Raw genomic sequence first — 19,146 nt, forward strand, 5'->3', positions numbered from 1 at the left:
AAACAGGCAGTTTTGTAGTTGTCATAAGGAAATTACCAGCAAAATGTATGTCTATTGCAATGAAATTGGCCAGAACGTTATTCTTAGTGAAAGACTTCAACAGTGGTTGGTTGTTGGTTTGAGTCCCATTGGCCACAAAGTGTCTGAAAGATTCATATGAGAGAAACCTTTCTGTTTTACATTGAGCTTCTAGTTGATCTGAGCAGGTGAGCTTGAAAGGTTGTGGGTTCGAGTCCCACCAGAGTCGGCTCTTAGACTTCTGGTGTGTCGTCAACTTTGCTCACATTCAGCAAATAATGACTTTTAACCAAGTTTTGGCCTTTTTTTCATAGCCTGTGTTTGATAAACCATTGGCTTATTACCACAGACATGGCTCTGTGGTGTAGTGGACAGCACATTCCTTATGGGTTTAAGGCCCACCAGGGTCGATGTTTACAGAAAGGTCTTTAAAAAACTTAATCTCCCACTTTCCTAAGGCTCTGTGGCGCAATGGATAGCGCGTTGGACTTCTAAGATGAACACAGTCATTCAAAGGTTGTGGGTTCGAGTCCCACCAGAGTCGGCTCTTAGACTTCTGGTCTGTCATCAACTTTGCTCACATTCAGCAAATAATGACTTTTAATCAATTTTTGGCCTTTTTTTCATAGCCTGTGTTTGATAAACCATTGGCCTATTATCACTGACGTGGCTCTGTGGCGCAATGGATAGCGCGTTGGACTTCTAAGAAAGAACACAGTCATTCAAAGGTTGTGGGTTCGAGTCCCACCAGAGTCGAGTGTTTAGAGCTTTAGTTGCACAGATGTGACAGTTGTTGTGAAACGTGGACAATGGTCAGTGCTCTGGATTTAGTGAAAGACTTAAACATTGGTTGGTTGTTGGTTTGAGCCCCATAAGACCAAAACTTAGCAGACATGTGAAATCCCTCATTGGTTGTCTGAATAGGACCTTTGGTGGTTAGGGTTGCCTCAAAAATTAACTCCTCACTGAACCAAAACTAAAGCTCTAAAGACTCGACTATGGTGGGACTCGGACCCACAACCTTTGAATGACTGTGTTCTTTCTTAGAAGTCCAACGCGCTATCCATTGCGCCACAGAGCCTTGCCTTTGGTAATAAGCCAAAGGTTGTGGGTTCAATCCCATCAGAGTCGGTTCTTAGACTTCTGGTGTGTCGTCAACTTTGCTCACATTCAGCAAATAATGACTTTTAACCAAGTTTTGGCCTTTTTTTCATAGCCTGTGTTTGATAAACCATTGGCTTATTACCACAGACGTGGCTCTGTGGTGTAGTGGACAGCACATTCCTTATGGGTTTAAGGCCCACCAGGGTCGATTCTTTAGAGCTTTAGTTGCACAGATGTGACAGAACGTGGACAATGGTCAGTGCTCTGGATTTAGTGAAAGACTTAAACAAATCCCTCTTTGGTTCTGTGAATAGGACCTTTGGTGGTTAGAGTTGCCTCAAACCTTAACAAACCACAACTAAATCTCAAAAGACTCGACTCTGGTGGGACTCGAACCCACAACCTTTGAATGACTGTGTTCTTTCTTAGAAGTCCAACGCGCTATCCATTGCGCCACAGAGCCACATGTTTGGTAATAAGCCAAAGGTTGTGGGTTCGAGTCCCACCACAGTCGGCTCTTAGACTTCTGGTGTGTCGTCAACTTTGCTCACATTCAGCAAATAATGACTTTTAATCAATTTTTGCCCTTTTTTTCATAGCCTGTGTTTGATAAACCATTGGCTCATTACCACAGACATGGCTCTGTGGCGCAATGGATAGCGCGTTGGACTTCTAAGAAAGAACACAGTTATTCAAAGGTTGTGGGTTCGAGTCCCACCAGAGTCAATTGTCAGCACCTTTAGTTGTACTGAAACAGGCAGTTTTGTAGTTGTCATAAGGAAATTACCAGCAAAATGTATGTCTATTGCAATGAAATTGGCCAGAACGTTACTCTTAGTGAAAGACTTCAACAGTGGTTGGTTGTTGGTTTGAGTCCCATTGGCCACAAAGTGTCTGAATGATTCATATGAGAGAAACCTTTCTGTTTTGCATCGAGCTTTTAGCTCTTAGACTTCTGGTGTGTCATCAACTTTGCTCACATCCAGCAAAGTTTAGTCCTTTCATTTCAGAGCCCGTTTTTGAGAAACCTTTTGGCTCATAACCAAAGACTCAGGCTCTGTGACATAGTGGGCAGCACATTTCTTGTGGGTTTGAGGCCCACCAGAGTCGACATCTAGAGAAAGCACCTCAACAAAGATATGCCTACAGCTCACAACATGTGGCTCTTTGTGTTGGACCTCCAGGGAAAATAAAGAAGTGATTCAAAGTCGCAGACAAGCAGCTTTTAAGTGGGAAGTGTGGGAAACTTTTCATATGAAGTCAGAAGCAGACGGCACAGATCATCGAAACATTTTCATGTTGAATGACCTCAGCTGGGTCACGTGTAACAGCATCAAACTCAGACATTTCAGGTTTCTAGCAGCTCTCTTCTTCGCCTTCTGCCCCGTCACAGACACAAGGAGCCATTGATTCCCCAGGCAAACAGAAATCAAACGCACCCCAACCATCTCAACTATTTGGACGCAGCTTCAGTATTGAGCCCATGCAGGGTAATTATGGGATGTGGGAGGACGGTTTCCCGGGTTACCAGTGTTTGCCGGTTATAATAATTATTCTGACAATTTAGCATCCTCTGAGGTTAGACGCAGGCTCTGCTGTGACGCATAGCTGGGTGTGTGTTTGTGTGTTTGTGTGGCTCAGGCGACAGATGTATACCACAGTGTTTCTGACCTCAGAGCACACACTTAAATAAATGCACAAATACAGGCAGTAAATACACGTGTTCATTACATGCACCAGAATCTGGGTGCAGGAAGGGTTTATTAACACAGCCTCGTACACAAGAGTGGGACCTCTAGCGGTTGGGGGAGTAACTGCATGTAAATTGTCAAAATGGCTGCCATGTAGCACAAAGAGCTACAAGTGTGCCTCATGAATGTAAACTTCCCTGCAAACTTTATCACAACAACACCTGGTTGGGCTCAGGGGGTCCCATCCAGGGCTGTGTTCGAAACTGCATACTACATACTTCCATACTACATACTGCATACTGCATACTGCATACTGCATACTACATACTACATACTGCATACTACATACTGCATACTGCATACTACATACTACATACTGCATACTACATACTGCATACTGCATACTACATACTACATACTGCATACTACATACTTCCATACTACATACTGCATACTACATACTGAATACTACATACTTCCATACTACATACTGCATACTGCATACCGCATACTACATACTTCCATACTACATACTGCATACTGCATACTGCATACTTCCATACTACATACTGCATACTACATACTGAATACTGCATACTACATACTACAAACTGCATACTACATACTACATACTACATACTGCATACTGCATACTACATACTACATACTGCATACTACATACTTCCATACTACATACTGCATACTACATACTGCATACTACATACTACACACTACATACTGCATACTACATACTGCATACTACATACTACATACTGCATACTACATACTACATACTGCATACTACATACTACACACTAGATACTGCATACTACATACTGCATACTACATACTACATACTGCATACTACACACTACATACTGCATACTACATACTGCATACTACATACTGCATACTACATACTACATACTACATACTGAATACTGCATACTACATACTACATACTACATACTACATACTGCATACTACATACTACATACTACATACTGAATACTGCATACTACATACTACATACTACATACTGCATACTGCATACTACATACTGCATACTACATACTACATACTACATACTGAATACTGCATACTACATACTGCATACTGCATACTACATACTACATACTGCATACTGCATACTACATACTGCATGCTACGTACTACATACTACATACTGAATACTGCATACTGCATACTGCATACTGCATACTACATACTACATACTGCATACTGCATACTACATACTGCATACTACATACTACATACTACATACTACATACTGAATACTGCATACTACATACTGCATACTGCATACTGCATACTGCATACTGCATACTACATACTGCATACTACATACTGCATACTACATACTACATACTACATACTACATACTGCATACTACATACTACATACTACATACTGAATACTGCATACTACATACTGCATACTGCATACTACATACTACATACTGCATACTACATACTACATACTACATACTGAATACTGCATACTACATACTGCATACTGCATACTACATACTACATACTGCCTACTGCATACTACATACTGCATGCTACGTACTACATACTACATACTGAATACTGCATACTGCATACTACATACTGCATACTGCATACTACATACTACATACTGCATACTGCATACTACATACTGCATACTACATACTACATACTACATACTGAATACTGCATACTGCATACTGCATACTGCATACTACATACTGCATACTACATACTGCATACTACATACTGATCGATCAGACAGTATACAGAGCGTTTACCCACAATGCATTTCGCTCCTGCCCGAGCCGAAATCAGCCGTTACAGTTTTACTTCACAGAACACATTTATCCCTTTTGACCTCGTTTTGGTTTGAGTCCCTTTTCTTGTCATCATGAGGCTCTGTGGTGCTTTGGACTTCTAGCTAGCATCTCTACAAAGATATTCAAAAGCTGTGGGTTCGAGTCAATCCTCAGGCTTAGTTTTACAGCTTAATATTGTAAGGGCTAAACGTGGTGGACACGGATCGAATAAATCGGTTATTAAAAGACAAAGTGAAGCAGTAGCTACAACACCACTGTGTTTCATGGAGATGAAACGTTTCCCTGAAACTCATAAAATGAAGAAAAAAATTGAAAATGATAGTGTTTTCCTCAACCTAACCAAGTACCCATGAAGCAGTTTTTGACTGAAAAGACGTCATAAAGGCATCTGTCTATGGTACATCGACATTCAGGTGAAACTTAAGCTATAATTGGTATTAAAGTCAGAGTTGTGTTGATGGTGGTTAGGGCTCCACACACACTTCAGAATTGAACTCATGACCTTCACATTTCCAACAGCTTAACATCTGCCAGTGATCTCACATTTCCCATGATGATCAGGGGACAAAGTGGTTTAAACTTCCTCCTCCTTTTCCTCCATTTAGTTGCTGCTCTGCATCCTGGACATTTCCTCTTCAACTCATCTTGATTTGGGGTCTAACTCCAGGCGTTACTTGGGCTTTGAAATGCTCAGTTCTAATAACAGAAGTCCTTCCAGCAGCAAAGCATCCAAACCAGGCACAGAAACATGTTTCAGAAACCACTCAGTGGGGTCACATGGCCCTGAAAGGATCAGATTATTGGCTAAATTACAATCAGACTGAGTTATTAAGGGTAATTCTCCTTGGATATCTGGTGGTGAATGAATGGGATCAGAGGCACAAAGCGTGTCATACCCCGGTATGATAGGTGGCGCTGTACCCATTCCAGCTGTTGCTAATAGAGCCACTTCCTGTTGACCTCTTCACCACCAACAACAACAACAAACTCAGGCATTGGAGAAAGATGGAGAACGCAGAGCCAGATGAAGCTACGTCCCTCTACATTTGGTCTGTGATGAGCTGCTTGTTGCACAAACTCGATGCCCAACGGAGCATTCTCCATCGCGTTGTTTGTTTCTTTCTGACGGCGACAACAACAGGAATATCGTCTCCTTTGACTTCCGGGTCACGACCCCGGGAAAACATCTGGAGCATGCGCAGAACGCAAAGTCTGATTCACCACGAGCTTCAGCGTCTACAAGCAGGTTTAGAGTGACTTTCAACCCAGTTATCTCGGGGTCTGAATCCGATCCGATCCAGTTCTTAGTCAGATTAAGGTGTCTACATGCACTTAATAACTCAGTCTGAATGTAATTTGGCCAATAATCCGATCCTTTCAGTGTCATGTGACCCCATTAAGTGAGTTTACAGGAAAAAGCTGAAGAAGAAGCAGAGAGAGACTCAGAACGTGTCCAGAGCTGCAGCTGTAAAAGTCTCTGAAGAAGGACGGATGCTCCTCGTCTGTTGCTTCATATTTCATATTAAACCCAAACATAAACAGACACACTTCCTCCGTCCGACTCGGAGCAGTGACGGCGTATTAGTGTGTCTCATAAACACATTCGCTTCATCCCCATATGTAGGCCGGAGCGCCGTGTGTGGCCTCCCTGAGTCTCTCCACACAGAAGCAGGACTGGACTTCAGCCTCAAACACAAAGGAAGCCCACTGCTGTCCTGCTGCTTCTTTTGTGCTGGTGGCGTCGGCCGGCTCCTCGTGCACGCTCTCAGCGGCCGACAGTTGGTCGTGTTCACGTCTGAGCGCAGCTGCGTGGACGCAGAGCGCGCTGAGGAGGCCGACTCACAGCTGCTGCTCACGTTAATCCGCCCGCAGACGCAGAGGCTTTCCCTTTTAACACCGACTCCTGTGGAAACACCAGCTGACTGCAGGCTGACGGGCAGCGCCTCGGACCCCCGATTAAACAGGAAACAGAAAGGCTGTGGGTCCGACTCCCACCAGAGGGGCCCTTTAATGCTGAAACAGGATGGAAAACTTATCTGCCGTGTAAAACTTCTGTTCGTAAAGTCCAAAAGTCGAGACATTCTAAATTGCAATCATTTGCAAGTTAAATAATTGTTTGAAAGGTGACTTGCTTGGATCTCCAGTTGGTGCTTAAAGGGACAGTTCGCCTCTTTAAAGGGACAGTTCGCCTCTTCTGACATGAAGCTGTATGACATCCCATATCAGCAACATCATTTCTGAACATCTTCTTACCCCCTGCTGCGTCCTGTGAGCAGAGTTCCAGCCTCGTTTTGGTGTTGATGAAGGTAGTCCGGCTAGTTGGCTGGGGTTTAAAAAATAAAACAATAAAACAATAAAACAAACAATAAAACTTCTCAAAACAATATGCGTTCAAAAGAATAATACATTTGCATCACAAAATCGTTCTCGGAGGGCCTGGACTGAACTGTTGTTAATTTCTGGGTCTCTTTTGGACTGTTTTAGGTCTCTTTGGGACTGTTTTAGGTCTCTTTGGGACTGTTTTAGGACTCTTTGGGACTGTTTTAGGTCTCTTTGGGACTGTTTTAGGACTCTTTGGGACTGTTTTAGGTCTCTTTGGGGCTGTTTTAGGTCTCTTTTGGACTGTTTTAGGTCTCTTTGGGACTGTTTTAGGTCTCTTTGGGACTGTTTTAGGTCTCTTTGGGACTGTTTTAGGACTCTTTTGGACTGTTTTAGGTCTCTTTGGGGCTGTTTTAGGACTCTTTGGGACTGTTTTAGGACTCTTTGGGGCTGTTTTAGGTCTCTTTGGGGCTGTTTTAGGTCTCTTTGGGACTGTTTTAGGTCTCTTTGGGACTGTTTTAGGACTCTTTGGGACTGTTTTAGGACTCTTTGGGACTGTTTTAGGTCTCTTTGGGACTGTTTTAGGTCTCTTTGGGACTGTTTTAGGACTCTTTGGGCTGTTTTAGGTCTCTTTGGGACTGTTTTAGGACTCTTTGGGACTGTTTTAGGACTCTTTCGGACTGTTTTATGTCTCTTTGGGACTGTTTTAGGTCTCTTTGGGACCATTTTAGGACTCTTTGGGACTGTTTTAGGACTCTTTGGGCTGTTTTAGGACTCTTTGGGACTGTTTTAGGTCTCTTTGGGACTGTTTTAGGTCTCTTTGGGACTGTTTTAGGACTCTTTGGGCTGTTTTAGGACTCTTTGGGACTGTTTTAGGTCTCTTTGGGACTGTTTTATGTCTCGTTGGGACTGTTTTAGGTCTCTTTGGGACTGTTTTAGGTCTCTTTGGGGCTGTTTTAGGTCTCTTTGGGACTGTTTTAGGTCTCTTTGGGACTGTTTTAGGACTCTTTGGGACTGTTTTATGTCTCTTTGGGACTGTTTTAGGTCTCTTTGGGACCATTTTAGGACTCTTTGGGACTATTTTATGTCTCTTTGGGACTGTTTTAGGTCTCTTTGGGGCTGTTTTAGGTCTCTTTGGGACTGTTTTAGGACTCTTTGGGACTATTTTAGGACTCTTTGGGACTGTTTTAGGACTCTTTGGGACTGTTTTAGGTCTCTTTGGGACTGTTTTATGTCTCTTTGGGACTGTTTTAGGTCTCTTTGGGACTGTTTTAGGACTCTTAGGGACTGTTTTATGTCTCTTTGAGACTGTTTTAGGTCTCTTTGGGACTGTTTTAGGACTCTTTGGGCTGTTTTAGGTCTCTTTGGGACTGTTTTAGGACTCTTTGGGACTGTTTTAGGACTCTTTCGGACTGTTTTATGTCTCTTTGGGACTGTTTTAGGTCTCTTTGGGACCATTTTAGGACTCTTTGGGACTATTTTATGTCTCTTTGGGACTGTTTTAGGACTCTTTGGGCTGTTTTAGGACTCTTTGGGACTGTTTTAGGTCTCTTTGGGACTGTTTTATGTCTCTTTGGGACTGTTTTAGGTCTCTTTGGGACTGTTTTAGGTCTCTTTGGGGCTATTTTAGGTCTCTTTGGGACTGTTTTAGGACTCTTTGGGACTGTTTTATGTCTCTTTGGGACTGTTTTATGTCTCTTTGGGACTGTTTTAGGTCTCTTTGGGGCTATTTTAGGTCTCTTTGGGACTGTTTTAGGTCTCTTTGGGACTGTTTTAGGACTCTTTGGGACTGTTTTATGTCTCTTTGGGACTGTTTTAGGTCTCTTTGGGACTGTTTTAGGACTCTTTGGGACTGTTTTATGTCTCTTTGGGACTGTTTTAGGACTCTTTGGGGCTGTTTTAGGACTCTTTGGGACTGTTTTATGTCTCTTTGGGACTGTTTTAGGTCTCTTTGGGACTGTTTTAGGACTCTTTGGGCTGTTTTAGGTCTCTTTGGGACTGTTTTAGGACTCTTTGGGACTGTTTTATGTCTCTTTGGGACTGTTTTAGGACTCTTTGGGCTGTTTTAGGACTCTTTGGGGCTGTTTTAGGACTCTTTGGGGCTGTTTTAGGACTCTTTGGGGCTGTTTTAGGTCTGTTTTAGGTCTCTTTGGGACTGTTTTAGGACTCTTTGGGACTGTTTTATGTCTCTTTGGGACTGTTTTAGGACTCTTTGGGGCTGTTTTAGGACTCTTTGGGACTGTTTTATGTCTCTTTGGGACTGTTTTAGGTCTCTTTGGGACTGTTTTAGGACTCTTTGGGCTGTTTTAGGTCTCTTTGGGACTGTTTTAGGACTCTTTGGGACTGTTTTATGTCTCTTTGGGACTGTTTTAGGTCTCTTTGGGACTGTTTTAGGACTCTTTGGGCTGTTTTAGGTCTCTTTGGGACTGTTTTAGGTCTCTTTGGGACCATTTTAGGACTCTTTGGGACTATTTTATGTCTCTTTGGGGCTGTTTTATGTCTCTTTGGGGCTGTTTTAGGTCTCTTTGGGGCTGTTTTAGGACTCTTTGGGCTGTTTTAGGACTCTTTGGGACTGTTTTAGGTCTCTTTGGGACTGTTTTAGGTCTCTTTGGGGCTGTTTTAGGTCTCTTTGGGACTGTTTTAGGACTCTTTGGGACTGTTTTATGTCTCTTTGGGACTGTTTTAGGTCTCTTTGGGACCATTTTAGGACTCTTTGGGACTATTTTATGTCTCTTTGGGACTGTTTTAGGTCTCTTTGGGGCTGTTTTAGGTCTCTTTGGGACTGTTTTAGGACTCTTTGGGACTATTTTAGGACTCTTTGGGACTGTTTTAGGACTCTTTGGGCTGTTTTAGGTCTCTTTGGGACTGTTTTATGTCTCTTTGGGACTGTTTTAGGTCTCTTTGGGACTGTTTTAGGACTCTTAGGGACTGTTTTATGTCTCTTTGGGACTGTTTTAGGTCTCTTTGGGACTGTTTTAGGACTCTTTGGGCTGTTTTAGGACTCTTTGGGACTGTTTTAGGTCTCTTTGGGACTGTTTTAGGTCTCTTTGGGCTGTTTTATGTCTCTTTGGGACTGTTTTAGGTCTCTTTGGGACTGTTTTAGGACTCTTTTGGACTGTTTTAGGTCTCTTTGGGACTGTTTTAGGACTCTTTGGGACTGTTTTAGGTCTCTTTGGGGCTGTTTTAGGACTCTTTGGGACTGTTTTAGGTCTCTTTGGGACTGTTTTAGGACTCTTTGGGACTGTTTTAGGACTCTTTTGGACTGTTTTAGGTCTCTTTGGGACTGTTTTAGGACTCTTTGGGACTGTTTTAGGACTCTTTGGGACTGTTTTAGGACTCTTTTGGACTGTTTTAGGTCTCATTGGGACTGTTTTAGGACTCTTTGGGACTGTTTTAGGTCTCTTTGGGACTGTTTTAGGACTCTTTGGGACTGTTTTAGGACTCTTTTGGACTATTTTAGGTCTCTTTGGGACTGTTTTAGGTCTCTTTGGAGCTGTTTTATGTCTCTTTGGGACTGTTTTAGGTCTCTTTGGGACTGTTTTAGGACTCTTTGGGACTGTTTTAGGACTCTTTGGGACTATTTTAGGACTCTTTGGGACTATTTTAGGTCTCTTTGGGACTGTTTTAGGTCTCTTTGGGGCTGTTTTAGGTCTCTTTGGGACTGTTTTAGGACTCTTTGGGACTGTTTTAGGTCTCTTTGGGACTGTTTTATGTCTCTTTGGGACTGTTTTAGGTCTCTTTGGGACTGTTTTAGGACTCTTTGGGACTATTTTAGGACTCTTTGGGACTGTTTTATGTCTCTTTGGGACTGTTTTAGGACTCTTTGGGCTGTTTTAGGACTCTTTGGGACTGTTTTAGGACTCTTTGGACTGTTTTATTTACAAAAATAAAGCGTTTTGCTTCTCTTCGTATCACTGCCTGCTGTGCAGACCGTGCAGACCGAGCAGCAAACACCGTAACAGGCGCGGCTGTCGGCAGGCGGCAGTGATACGAAAGGAGAGAAAATAGGGCCAAGAGATTGTGAGGTCTGATTTTTTCCTGGAGAACCATTTTGTGATGCAAATGTATTACTCTGTTGAACGCATATTGTTTTGAGAAGCAAAACGCTTTATTTTTTAAACCCCAGCCAACTAGCCGGACTACCTTCATCAACACCAAAACGAGGCTGGAACTCTGCTCACAGGACGCAGCAGGGGGTAAGAAGATGTTCAGAAATGATGTTGCTGATATGGGATGTCACACAGCTTCATGTCAAAAGAGGCGAACTGTCCCTTTAATGTTGGGAAAACCCAGAATCTGTGTGTTTTCATTGTTCTAAATGAGTTTTTCTGAACTGTACCTTTAGTTTGGCTGGTGTTTGTCTGATCTGTCTGAAATGCAAACACATGAACCAGATTCCCTTCCCAGTCGAACTCAGATGAAATTAACACCTTCTGCTCATTTATCACCAGAAGAACCATTTAAAAACCCGGCTGTGAACCTGATCCAAAAGGAAACATAAAGTCTGAGGGAGACTGTCCGACCTTTGACCTCGCAGCTAAATCTGGATTTATGTATTCTAACTTCAGCCTGAGAGGTGGAAGCAGGATGAAAACACCTTTTACAAACTGGGAGATTATCTGTTTACCAAAGAGGATCAGGAAACATCATCAGGTAGATTCCCCCGGGTCCTGGTGGTCCTCAGAGCTGGAATAAGGGCAGCTGGACTTCTTCTTGCATCTTGAAGAAGAACTGGAGCAAAGAGCCAAAGCAGCATCCAGCCTGCTGCCAGCAGCCAGCCCCTGCAGCCAGGCTCTGGGATGGGAGGGGCTTGGATCAGGGCCCCAATGAGCAAAGCTCATTTCCACTTCTGTGATGGCAGCACTGATGCAGAAAAGCTCGCTGAGGTTTTACAGCTTGAAAACGGTTGAAAAACAACCAAACACAGAGAGAAATGTGAAGAAATAATCCGAAATCTTTCCAGTGTTTACGGAAACGTCTCAGTTCCATTAAACTGGAGTTCAGAGCAACAAAAGAATATAAAAATAGAGCAGCTACAACCCTTTATTCTCCCGTGTTCTCTTTATTTCTGCTTCATTGTCCTGCGTTGAATCGTGGGAAGCTGTGTCGTCTCAGTGGACAGTCGGAGCATCAGAATGAGACTCCATGAATGTGTCATCAGGCTGTAAAAGTGCTGGTGAGCAGCGTGGAAACTCCACACACCTTCTGAGTGACTAACAGCATGCAGATAAGATGTGAGCGTGTTATTATTAGTGGGAAGAGACAGAAGGACAGCGGCTGGAAACAGTGATTCATGATGGGAGACACATCAGCAGACACCTGGTTTACTGCCCCCTGCCCCACATTTCTGCCCCGGTGGGTTCTTTGTTTGATGCTCCCAGCTTCCAGCCTGAACCCTCTTCTGTTTGCACTCGGCTGTAAAACATAAAAGACTTTTTTTGGTGTTGCACAAAGGCCAAAAACAAGCATGTGTCTGTGTGTGGAAGCCAGCTGCTGAAGCCACTCCTGATGGGCTCAGCTGTTCATTCAGGGATGTCCACACGGCTTCCCAACAGCCTGCTGGATCAGAAACTGTGTTCGAAACAGCATACTGCATACTGCATACTACATATTACATACTGCATACTACATACTGCATACTGCATACTACATATTACATACTGCATACTACATACTGCATACTGCATACTGCATATTACATACTGCATACTACATACTGCATACTACATACTACATATTACATACTGCATACTGCATACTACATACTGCATACTGCATACTACATACTACATACTGCATACTACATACTACATACTGCATACTGCATACTGCATATTACATACTACATATTACATACTGCATACTGCATACTGCATACTACATACTACATACTGCATACTGCATACTACATACTACATACTGCATACTACATACTACATACTGCATACTACATACTACATACTGCATACTGCATATTACATACTACATACTACATATTACATACTACATACTACATATTACATACTACATACTGCATACTACATACTGCACACTACATACTGCATACTGCATACTACATATTACATACTACATACTACATACTGCATACTACATACTGCATACTACATACTGCATACTACATACTGCATACTGCATACTACATACTGCATACTGCATACTGCATACTACATACTACATACTGCATACTACATACTGCATACTACATACTGCATACTACATACTGCATACTGCATACTGCATACTACATACTGCATACTGCATATTACATACTGCATACTGCATACTGCATACTACATACTACATACTGCATACTGCATACTACATACTACATACTACATATTACATACTACATACTACATACTGCATACTACATACTGCATACTACATACTGCATACTACATACTGCATACTGCATACTGCATACTACATACTGCATACTGCATATTACATACTGCATACTGCATACTGCATACTACATACTACATACTGCATACTGCATACTACATACTACATACTGCATACTACATACTACATACTGCATACTGCATATTACATACTACATACTACATATTACATACTACATACTGCATACTACATACTGCACACTACATACTGCATACTGCATACTACATATTACATACTACATACTACATACTGCATACTACATACTGCATACTACATACTGCATACTGCATACTACATACTGCATACTACATATTACATACTACATACTACATACTGCATACTACATACTACATACTGCATACTACATACTACATACTACATACTGCATACTACATACTGCATACTACATACTACATACTGCATACTACATACTGCATACTACATACTGCATACTACATACTACATACTGCATACTACATACTGCATACTACATACTACATACTGCATACTACATACTGCATACTGCATACTGCATACTACATACTGCATACTACATATTACATACTACATACTGCATACTACATACTACATACTACATACTGCATACTACATACTACATACTGCATACTACATACTACATACTGCATACTACATACTGCATACTACATACTACATACTGCATACTCCATACTGCATACTACATACTGCATACTGCATACTGCATACTACATACTGCATACCACATACTACATACTGCATACCACATACTACATACTGCATACTACATACTGCATACTACATACTACATACTGCATACTACATACTGCATACTGCATACTGCATACTACATACTGCATACTACATACTGTATACTACATATTACATACTGCATACTACATATTACATACTGCATACTACATACTGTATACTACATATTACATACTGCATACTACATACTGCATACTACATATTACATACTGCATACTACATACTGTATACTACATACTACATACTGCATACTGCATACTGCATACTACATACTGCATACTACATACTACATACTGCATACTACATACTACATACTACATACTGCATACTACATACTACATACTGCATACTACATACTGCATACTGCATACTACATACTGCATACTGCATACTACATATTACATACTGCATACTACATACTGTATACTACATATTACATACTGCATACTACATACTACACATTACATACTGCATACTACATACTGCATACTGCATACTGCATACTACATATTGCATACTGCATACTACATATTACATACTGCATACTGCATACTGCATACTACATACTGCATACTACATACTGCATACTACATACTGCATACTACATACTGCATACTGCATATTACATACTGCATACTACGTAATACATATTACATACTGCATACTACATACTGCATACTGCATATTACATACTGCATACTGCATACTGCATACTACATGCTGCATACTGCATACTACATACTGAATACTACGTAATACATACTGTATACTGCATACTACAGACTACATACTGCATACTACATACTACATACTACATACTGCATACTACATACTACATACTGCATACTACATACTACATACTACATACTGCATACTACATACTGCATACTGCATACTGCATACTGCATACTACATATTACATACTGCATACTACATACTGTATACTACATATTACATACTACATACTACATACTGCATACTGCATACTACATATTACATACTGCATACTACATACTGCATACTGCATACTACATACTGCATACTGCATACTACATACTACATACTACATACTGCATACTACATACTACATACTGCATACTACATACTACATACTACATACTCATTGATCAGACAGTATGCAGAGCGTTTACCCACAATGCATTTCGCTCCTGCCCAAGCCGAAATCAGCCGGCCTGAAGCTGATTTCCCTTAAGCTCTAAACTCTGTAAACTTTAGCAACATTTGAAACATTTTCAGGCGAGAACAGACAGCAACAGACTTTTACAAAATAAAAGCCTGTGAGTAACAGACTTTTACAAAATAAAATAAATAATATAACAGGGGTGGTCCGTGGTGTAGTGGGTTGAGCAGGCGCCCCATGTACAGAGGCTTTAGTCCTCGCTGCAGCTGGCCCCGGTTCAAGTCCCGCATTGGATGGCCCTGTGCTGCATGTTGTTTCCCCTCTCTCTGAACTTTCCTATCCATGAAAGGCACAAAATTATTTTTATTTTATTTTATTTTTTAAAAAATAAATAATGCTAAAAATAATTTTTATTTTATTTATTTTATTTTTTAAATAAATAAATAATAATAATAATAAAATTTTTATTTATTTATTTTATTTTTTAAATAAATAAGATAAAAGAAAACCTGCGTTAATGCGGGATGAAATAATTATCGGCGTTAAATAATCAACGAGTTAATGCGATAATACATAAAACATATTGATAAGTATACGTCAGGTTACCCTGGAACTGGGGTCCAAAAGTTAAAGCCTCTGTGGTGCAACGGACTTCTAGTCCACCAGAGTCATTAACTTAAATAAACTTTCTGCTCGACTGGTGGAGAAAGAGGTGTAGAAAAGGAGCTGAAGCTGGGGGAACTTTCTGAAAGTCGGATTAAAAATAAGCTGAGTGTCCCTGAGAGAAGGTTCAGCCGGAGGCAGCAGGCAGAGCTGGATCAGCTCCAACTCTGTGGTTACGTTACGGGGAGGTTAAACACACACATGCAGCCATGTTTCCATGTTTCCGTCACCTCTGAGGACGCTACGCTAACCGTCTTCCCTTTCCTGGTGACTTCCAGGCTTTAACGTTGCTTTATTAAGTTGATTTTATTTGTTTCTCTTTATATTATTTTATGTATTTTTAATGCTTCTTGCACTCCCTGCTGCAATGCTTTTATTTTATGTAAAGCACTTTGAACTGTTTGTACATGAAATGTGCTATACAAATAAATTTGATTTGATTTTGATTTGATTTAAAAAGCTGGAGGCACGCTGGTGAACAGTCAGAGGAGTTTCACTGAAGTGTGACCAGAGCAGCATCTGTGGCTCTGTGGCGCAATGGACAGCGCGTTGGACTTCTAGCAAAACACAAAGTAGGCAATTCAAAGGTTGTGGGTTCGAGTCCCACCAGAGTCAAGCTTTAACCCGATGACTTTTGGATGAAGTCACACTGTCACCATCTGACCTTTTTTCCCGATGACTTTCCACGGTAATGAATTCAGAGGCAATAACTGCACAAACTAAGTTAATGGCTGTGTTCCAAACCGCATACTACATACTGCATACTACATACTATATACTGCATACTACATACTACATACTGCATACTCATCGATCAGACAGTATGCAGAGCGTTTACCCACAATGCATTTCGCTCCTGCCCGAGTCGAAATCAGCCGGCCTGAAGCTGATTTCCCTTAAGCTCTAAACTCTGTAAACTTTAGCAACATTTGAAACATTTTCAGGTGAGAAAGTAGTCGTTTAGATCCCCAACGTGTTGAAAACCTGACAAAATACCGGCTATTTACAATTTTGTTCCCACGAATTCGGCGCTACTAAAGCTAGCCGCAGTGAGCAACGCACTTCCGGTTAATTTCACAAAATAAAATACCTGTTGCCTTTTATCATAGGGAAAGCCATTACCATACAATTGGTGCTTTTGTTTTGAAAACAGGAAGTGAACCTACCCTCGTTGTAGCTAGCTTGAAACTGCCGTTTTGACAGGAAATGACGATCGGCGACGTCACGTTACGTTGCATCTTGGGTAGTTTGAGTATGAGTAGTAACCTCATGATGCATACCCAACATTTCAGAGAATCCAGTATGCATCCGGGAACTTCTCGCTGACTCAAACTCGCATACTAACTCAAAAAGTTAGTAGGAGTAGTAGGAGAAGTATGCGGTTTGGAACACAGCCAATAACTGGTGTTATTAAAACCTCCTATAATAAAACCTCTTTCAGAGAGAGGATAAAGTTATCTACCTTTTCTATTTACCTTTTTTCATCCACACTTTCTGAATGGTAGTCAATTATAGAGCCTTCTGTTTTTATTGTTTGGTTCAGTTTTCGCGCTAAAACTACTTGGTTGGGTTTAGGAAAGTATTATAGTTTGAGCTAAAATACATCTTTTTACCTTTTTACACCTTTTTTCGGGGGATTTTCCTCCATTTTATGGCAGTTTGCGTTTGTTCTCAGTGGAAACCAATTGAAGTTTTGTAGAGACTGAAACAACAGTCAAACATCGAACCTTCAACAAAACCGAATATTTGATGATTAAAGCTTTTTATGAACCGGTTCTGACATTTTGGGCCCATTACAGAACATGTGTGACTAATCATCCACATCGTCCTCCAGAATAATAAATACCAGTGAAACTCTTACGATCCTGTCTCTCAAAGTGATGGACAGGGAGAACATCTGGAGCAACCTCTGGTTCAAACAACTGGTGTAGGAATGTGTGTTTGGAGGGGAGAAATAACAGCGCTCCTTAAAGCTCCTTAACCCTCATACCTGATTTAAAACACAACTCAATTTCTGAAAGGCGACATTTTTGTCTCCTTTTTAAATAACTTAAAAACATCATATGTTAATATTTTTTTCCACTTTTTTTTTCATAAATCTTTCCTTCCACTTCAGTTCTGATCATAACTGAAGGGGAAGAAAAGATTTATGGGAAAAAAAGTGGAAAAATATATTAACATATGGTGTTTTGGGGATTATTTTAGAAGGGGACAAAAACGTCCCTTTTCAGAAATTAAGGAGTTCTTTTTTTTTTTTAAATCTGGCATAACAAAAAAAATAAAAAATCCCTAAAAATTAATGTTGTTGCTGATCATTGACATATCCCAGACCATAATGATCTCTACTCAATAATTCCACTTTGCATTCCATATTTTGAAAATACTGGCACCTAAAGGCTTGAAATTTAGGCTAAAAAGTTCAAATTGGCATCTAAAGGGTTAATTTTTCATTTTAATTTTTATTAAATTAAGGAGGTTTTTTTTTACATAATGAAAAATTGCATCGTATATGATCGATATATATCGATGTGTGTTTGAAATTTGAAAAAGTAGTTAAAAATGCACAACTGGACCAAATATGATGAGCTCATTTGTACATATATTTTTTATTATTTTATATTTTATTTCATTTTTTAATTATGTTTTTTTTTGTTTAATTGCACCAAACAGACCAGGCCAAATGAAAATGACTTGGCAATAAAATCTTTTCTGATTCTGATTCTGATGTTTGGAACTTTCCAACGGCGTTGACGTTAGCTTGAGGATGATTAGCGCGAGCTAGCTGTGACAAACCGACGTGAAGCGACGATGCTTATTGTTCATTAATGCAATGAAATCAGCCAAAACCAGCATGTTTTCGGTTTGATTTGAGTGAATCAGCTCTTCATGTGTTCACACCCAGGTCTGGTCTTCCTCCCCCGGTTTTAATTGGAGCCTTATTGAGTTAGTTTGAGGGGATTTCTCCTCCTCGGTGGTGAACACGAAGCCCAGCGACAGGAATTATGTGTTGGATGACGGCGCTCACACGGGAGGCAGAAGGCGCCGGGGCGTCTCTCCTCTTTAACATTTACATCCAGCGTCAGTGTTTGTTTAGCCTGGACCAATAAGTGTGTGTGTGAGTGTTTCCCTCTCTGGGTCAACGAGGCCTCGGCACGTCTGGA

At 40.9% G+C, this 19,146-nt stretch overlaps 1 protein-coding gene and 5 non-coding genes across 6 annotated transcripts in view; 5 read left to right on the top strand and 1 right to left on the bottom strand.

The window, feature by feature from the left end:
- Positions 1 to 19,146, top strand: part of plekhg2 (pleckstrin homology domain containing, family G (with RhoGef domain) member 2) — a 161,045-nt gene that overhangs the window by 4,996 nt on the left and 136,903 nt on the right. The gene's annotated exons all lie outside the window — the stretch shown is intronic.
- Positions 476 to 562, top strand: trnar-ucu (transfer RNA arginine (anticodon UCU)). The gene is given in 2 exon segments: positions 476 to 512; positions 527 to 562. It is a non-coding gene; the product is annotated as a tRNA-Arg (tRNA).
- Positions 687 to 774, top strand: trnar-ucu (transfer RNA arginine (anticodon UCU)). The gene is given in 2 exon segments: positions 687 to 723; positions 739 to 774. It is a non-coding gene; the product is annotated as a tRNA-Arg (tRNA).
- On the bottom strand, positions 1,498 to 1,585 carry trnar-ucu (transfer RNA arginine (anticodon UCU)). The gene is given in 2 exon segments: positions 1,498 to 1,533; positions 1,549 to 1,585. It is a non-coding gene; the product is annotated as a tRNA-Arg (tRNA).
- trnar-ucu (transfer RNA arginine (anticodon UCU)) lies at positions 1,761 to 1,848 on the top strand. Its single transcript is given in 2 exon segments — positions 1,761 to 1,797; positions 1,813 to 1,848. It is a non-coding gene; the product is annotated as a tRNA-Arg (tRNA).
- On the top strand, positions 16,509 to 16,600 carry trnar-ucu (transfer RNA arginine (anticodon UCU)). The gene is given in 2 exon segments: positions 16,509 to 16,545; positions 16,565 to 16,600. It is a non-coding gene; the product is annotated as a tRNA-Arg (tRNA).

This window comes from Odontesthes bonariensis, chromosome 9 (genome assembly GCF_027942865.1).
Source record: "Odontesthes bonariensis isolate fOdoBon6 chromosome 9, fOdoBon6.hap1, whole genome shotgun sequence".
Taxonomy (NCBI): domain Eukaryota; kingdom Metazoa; phylum Chordata; class Actinopteri; order Atheriniformes; family Atherinopsidae; genus Odontesthes; species Odontesthes bonariensis.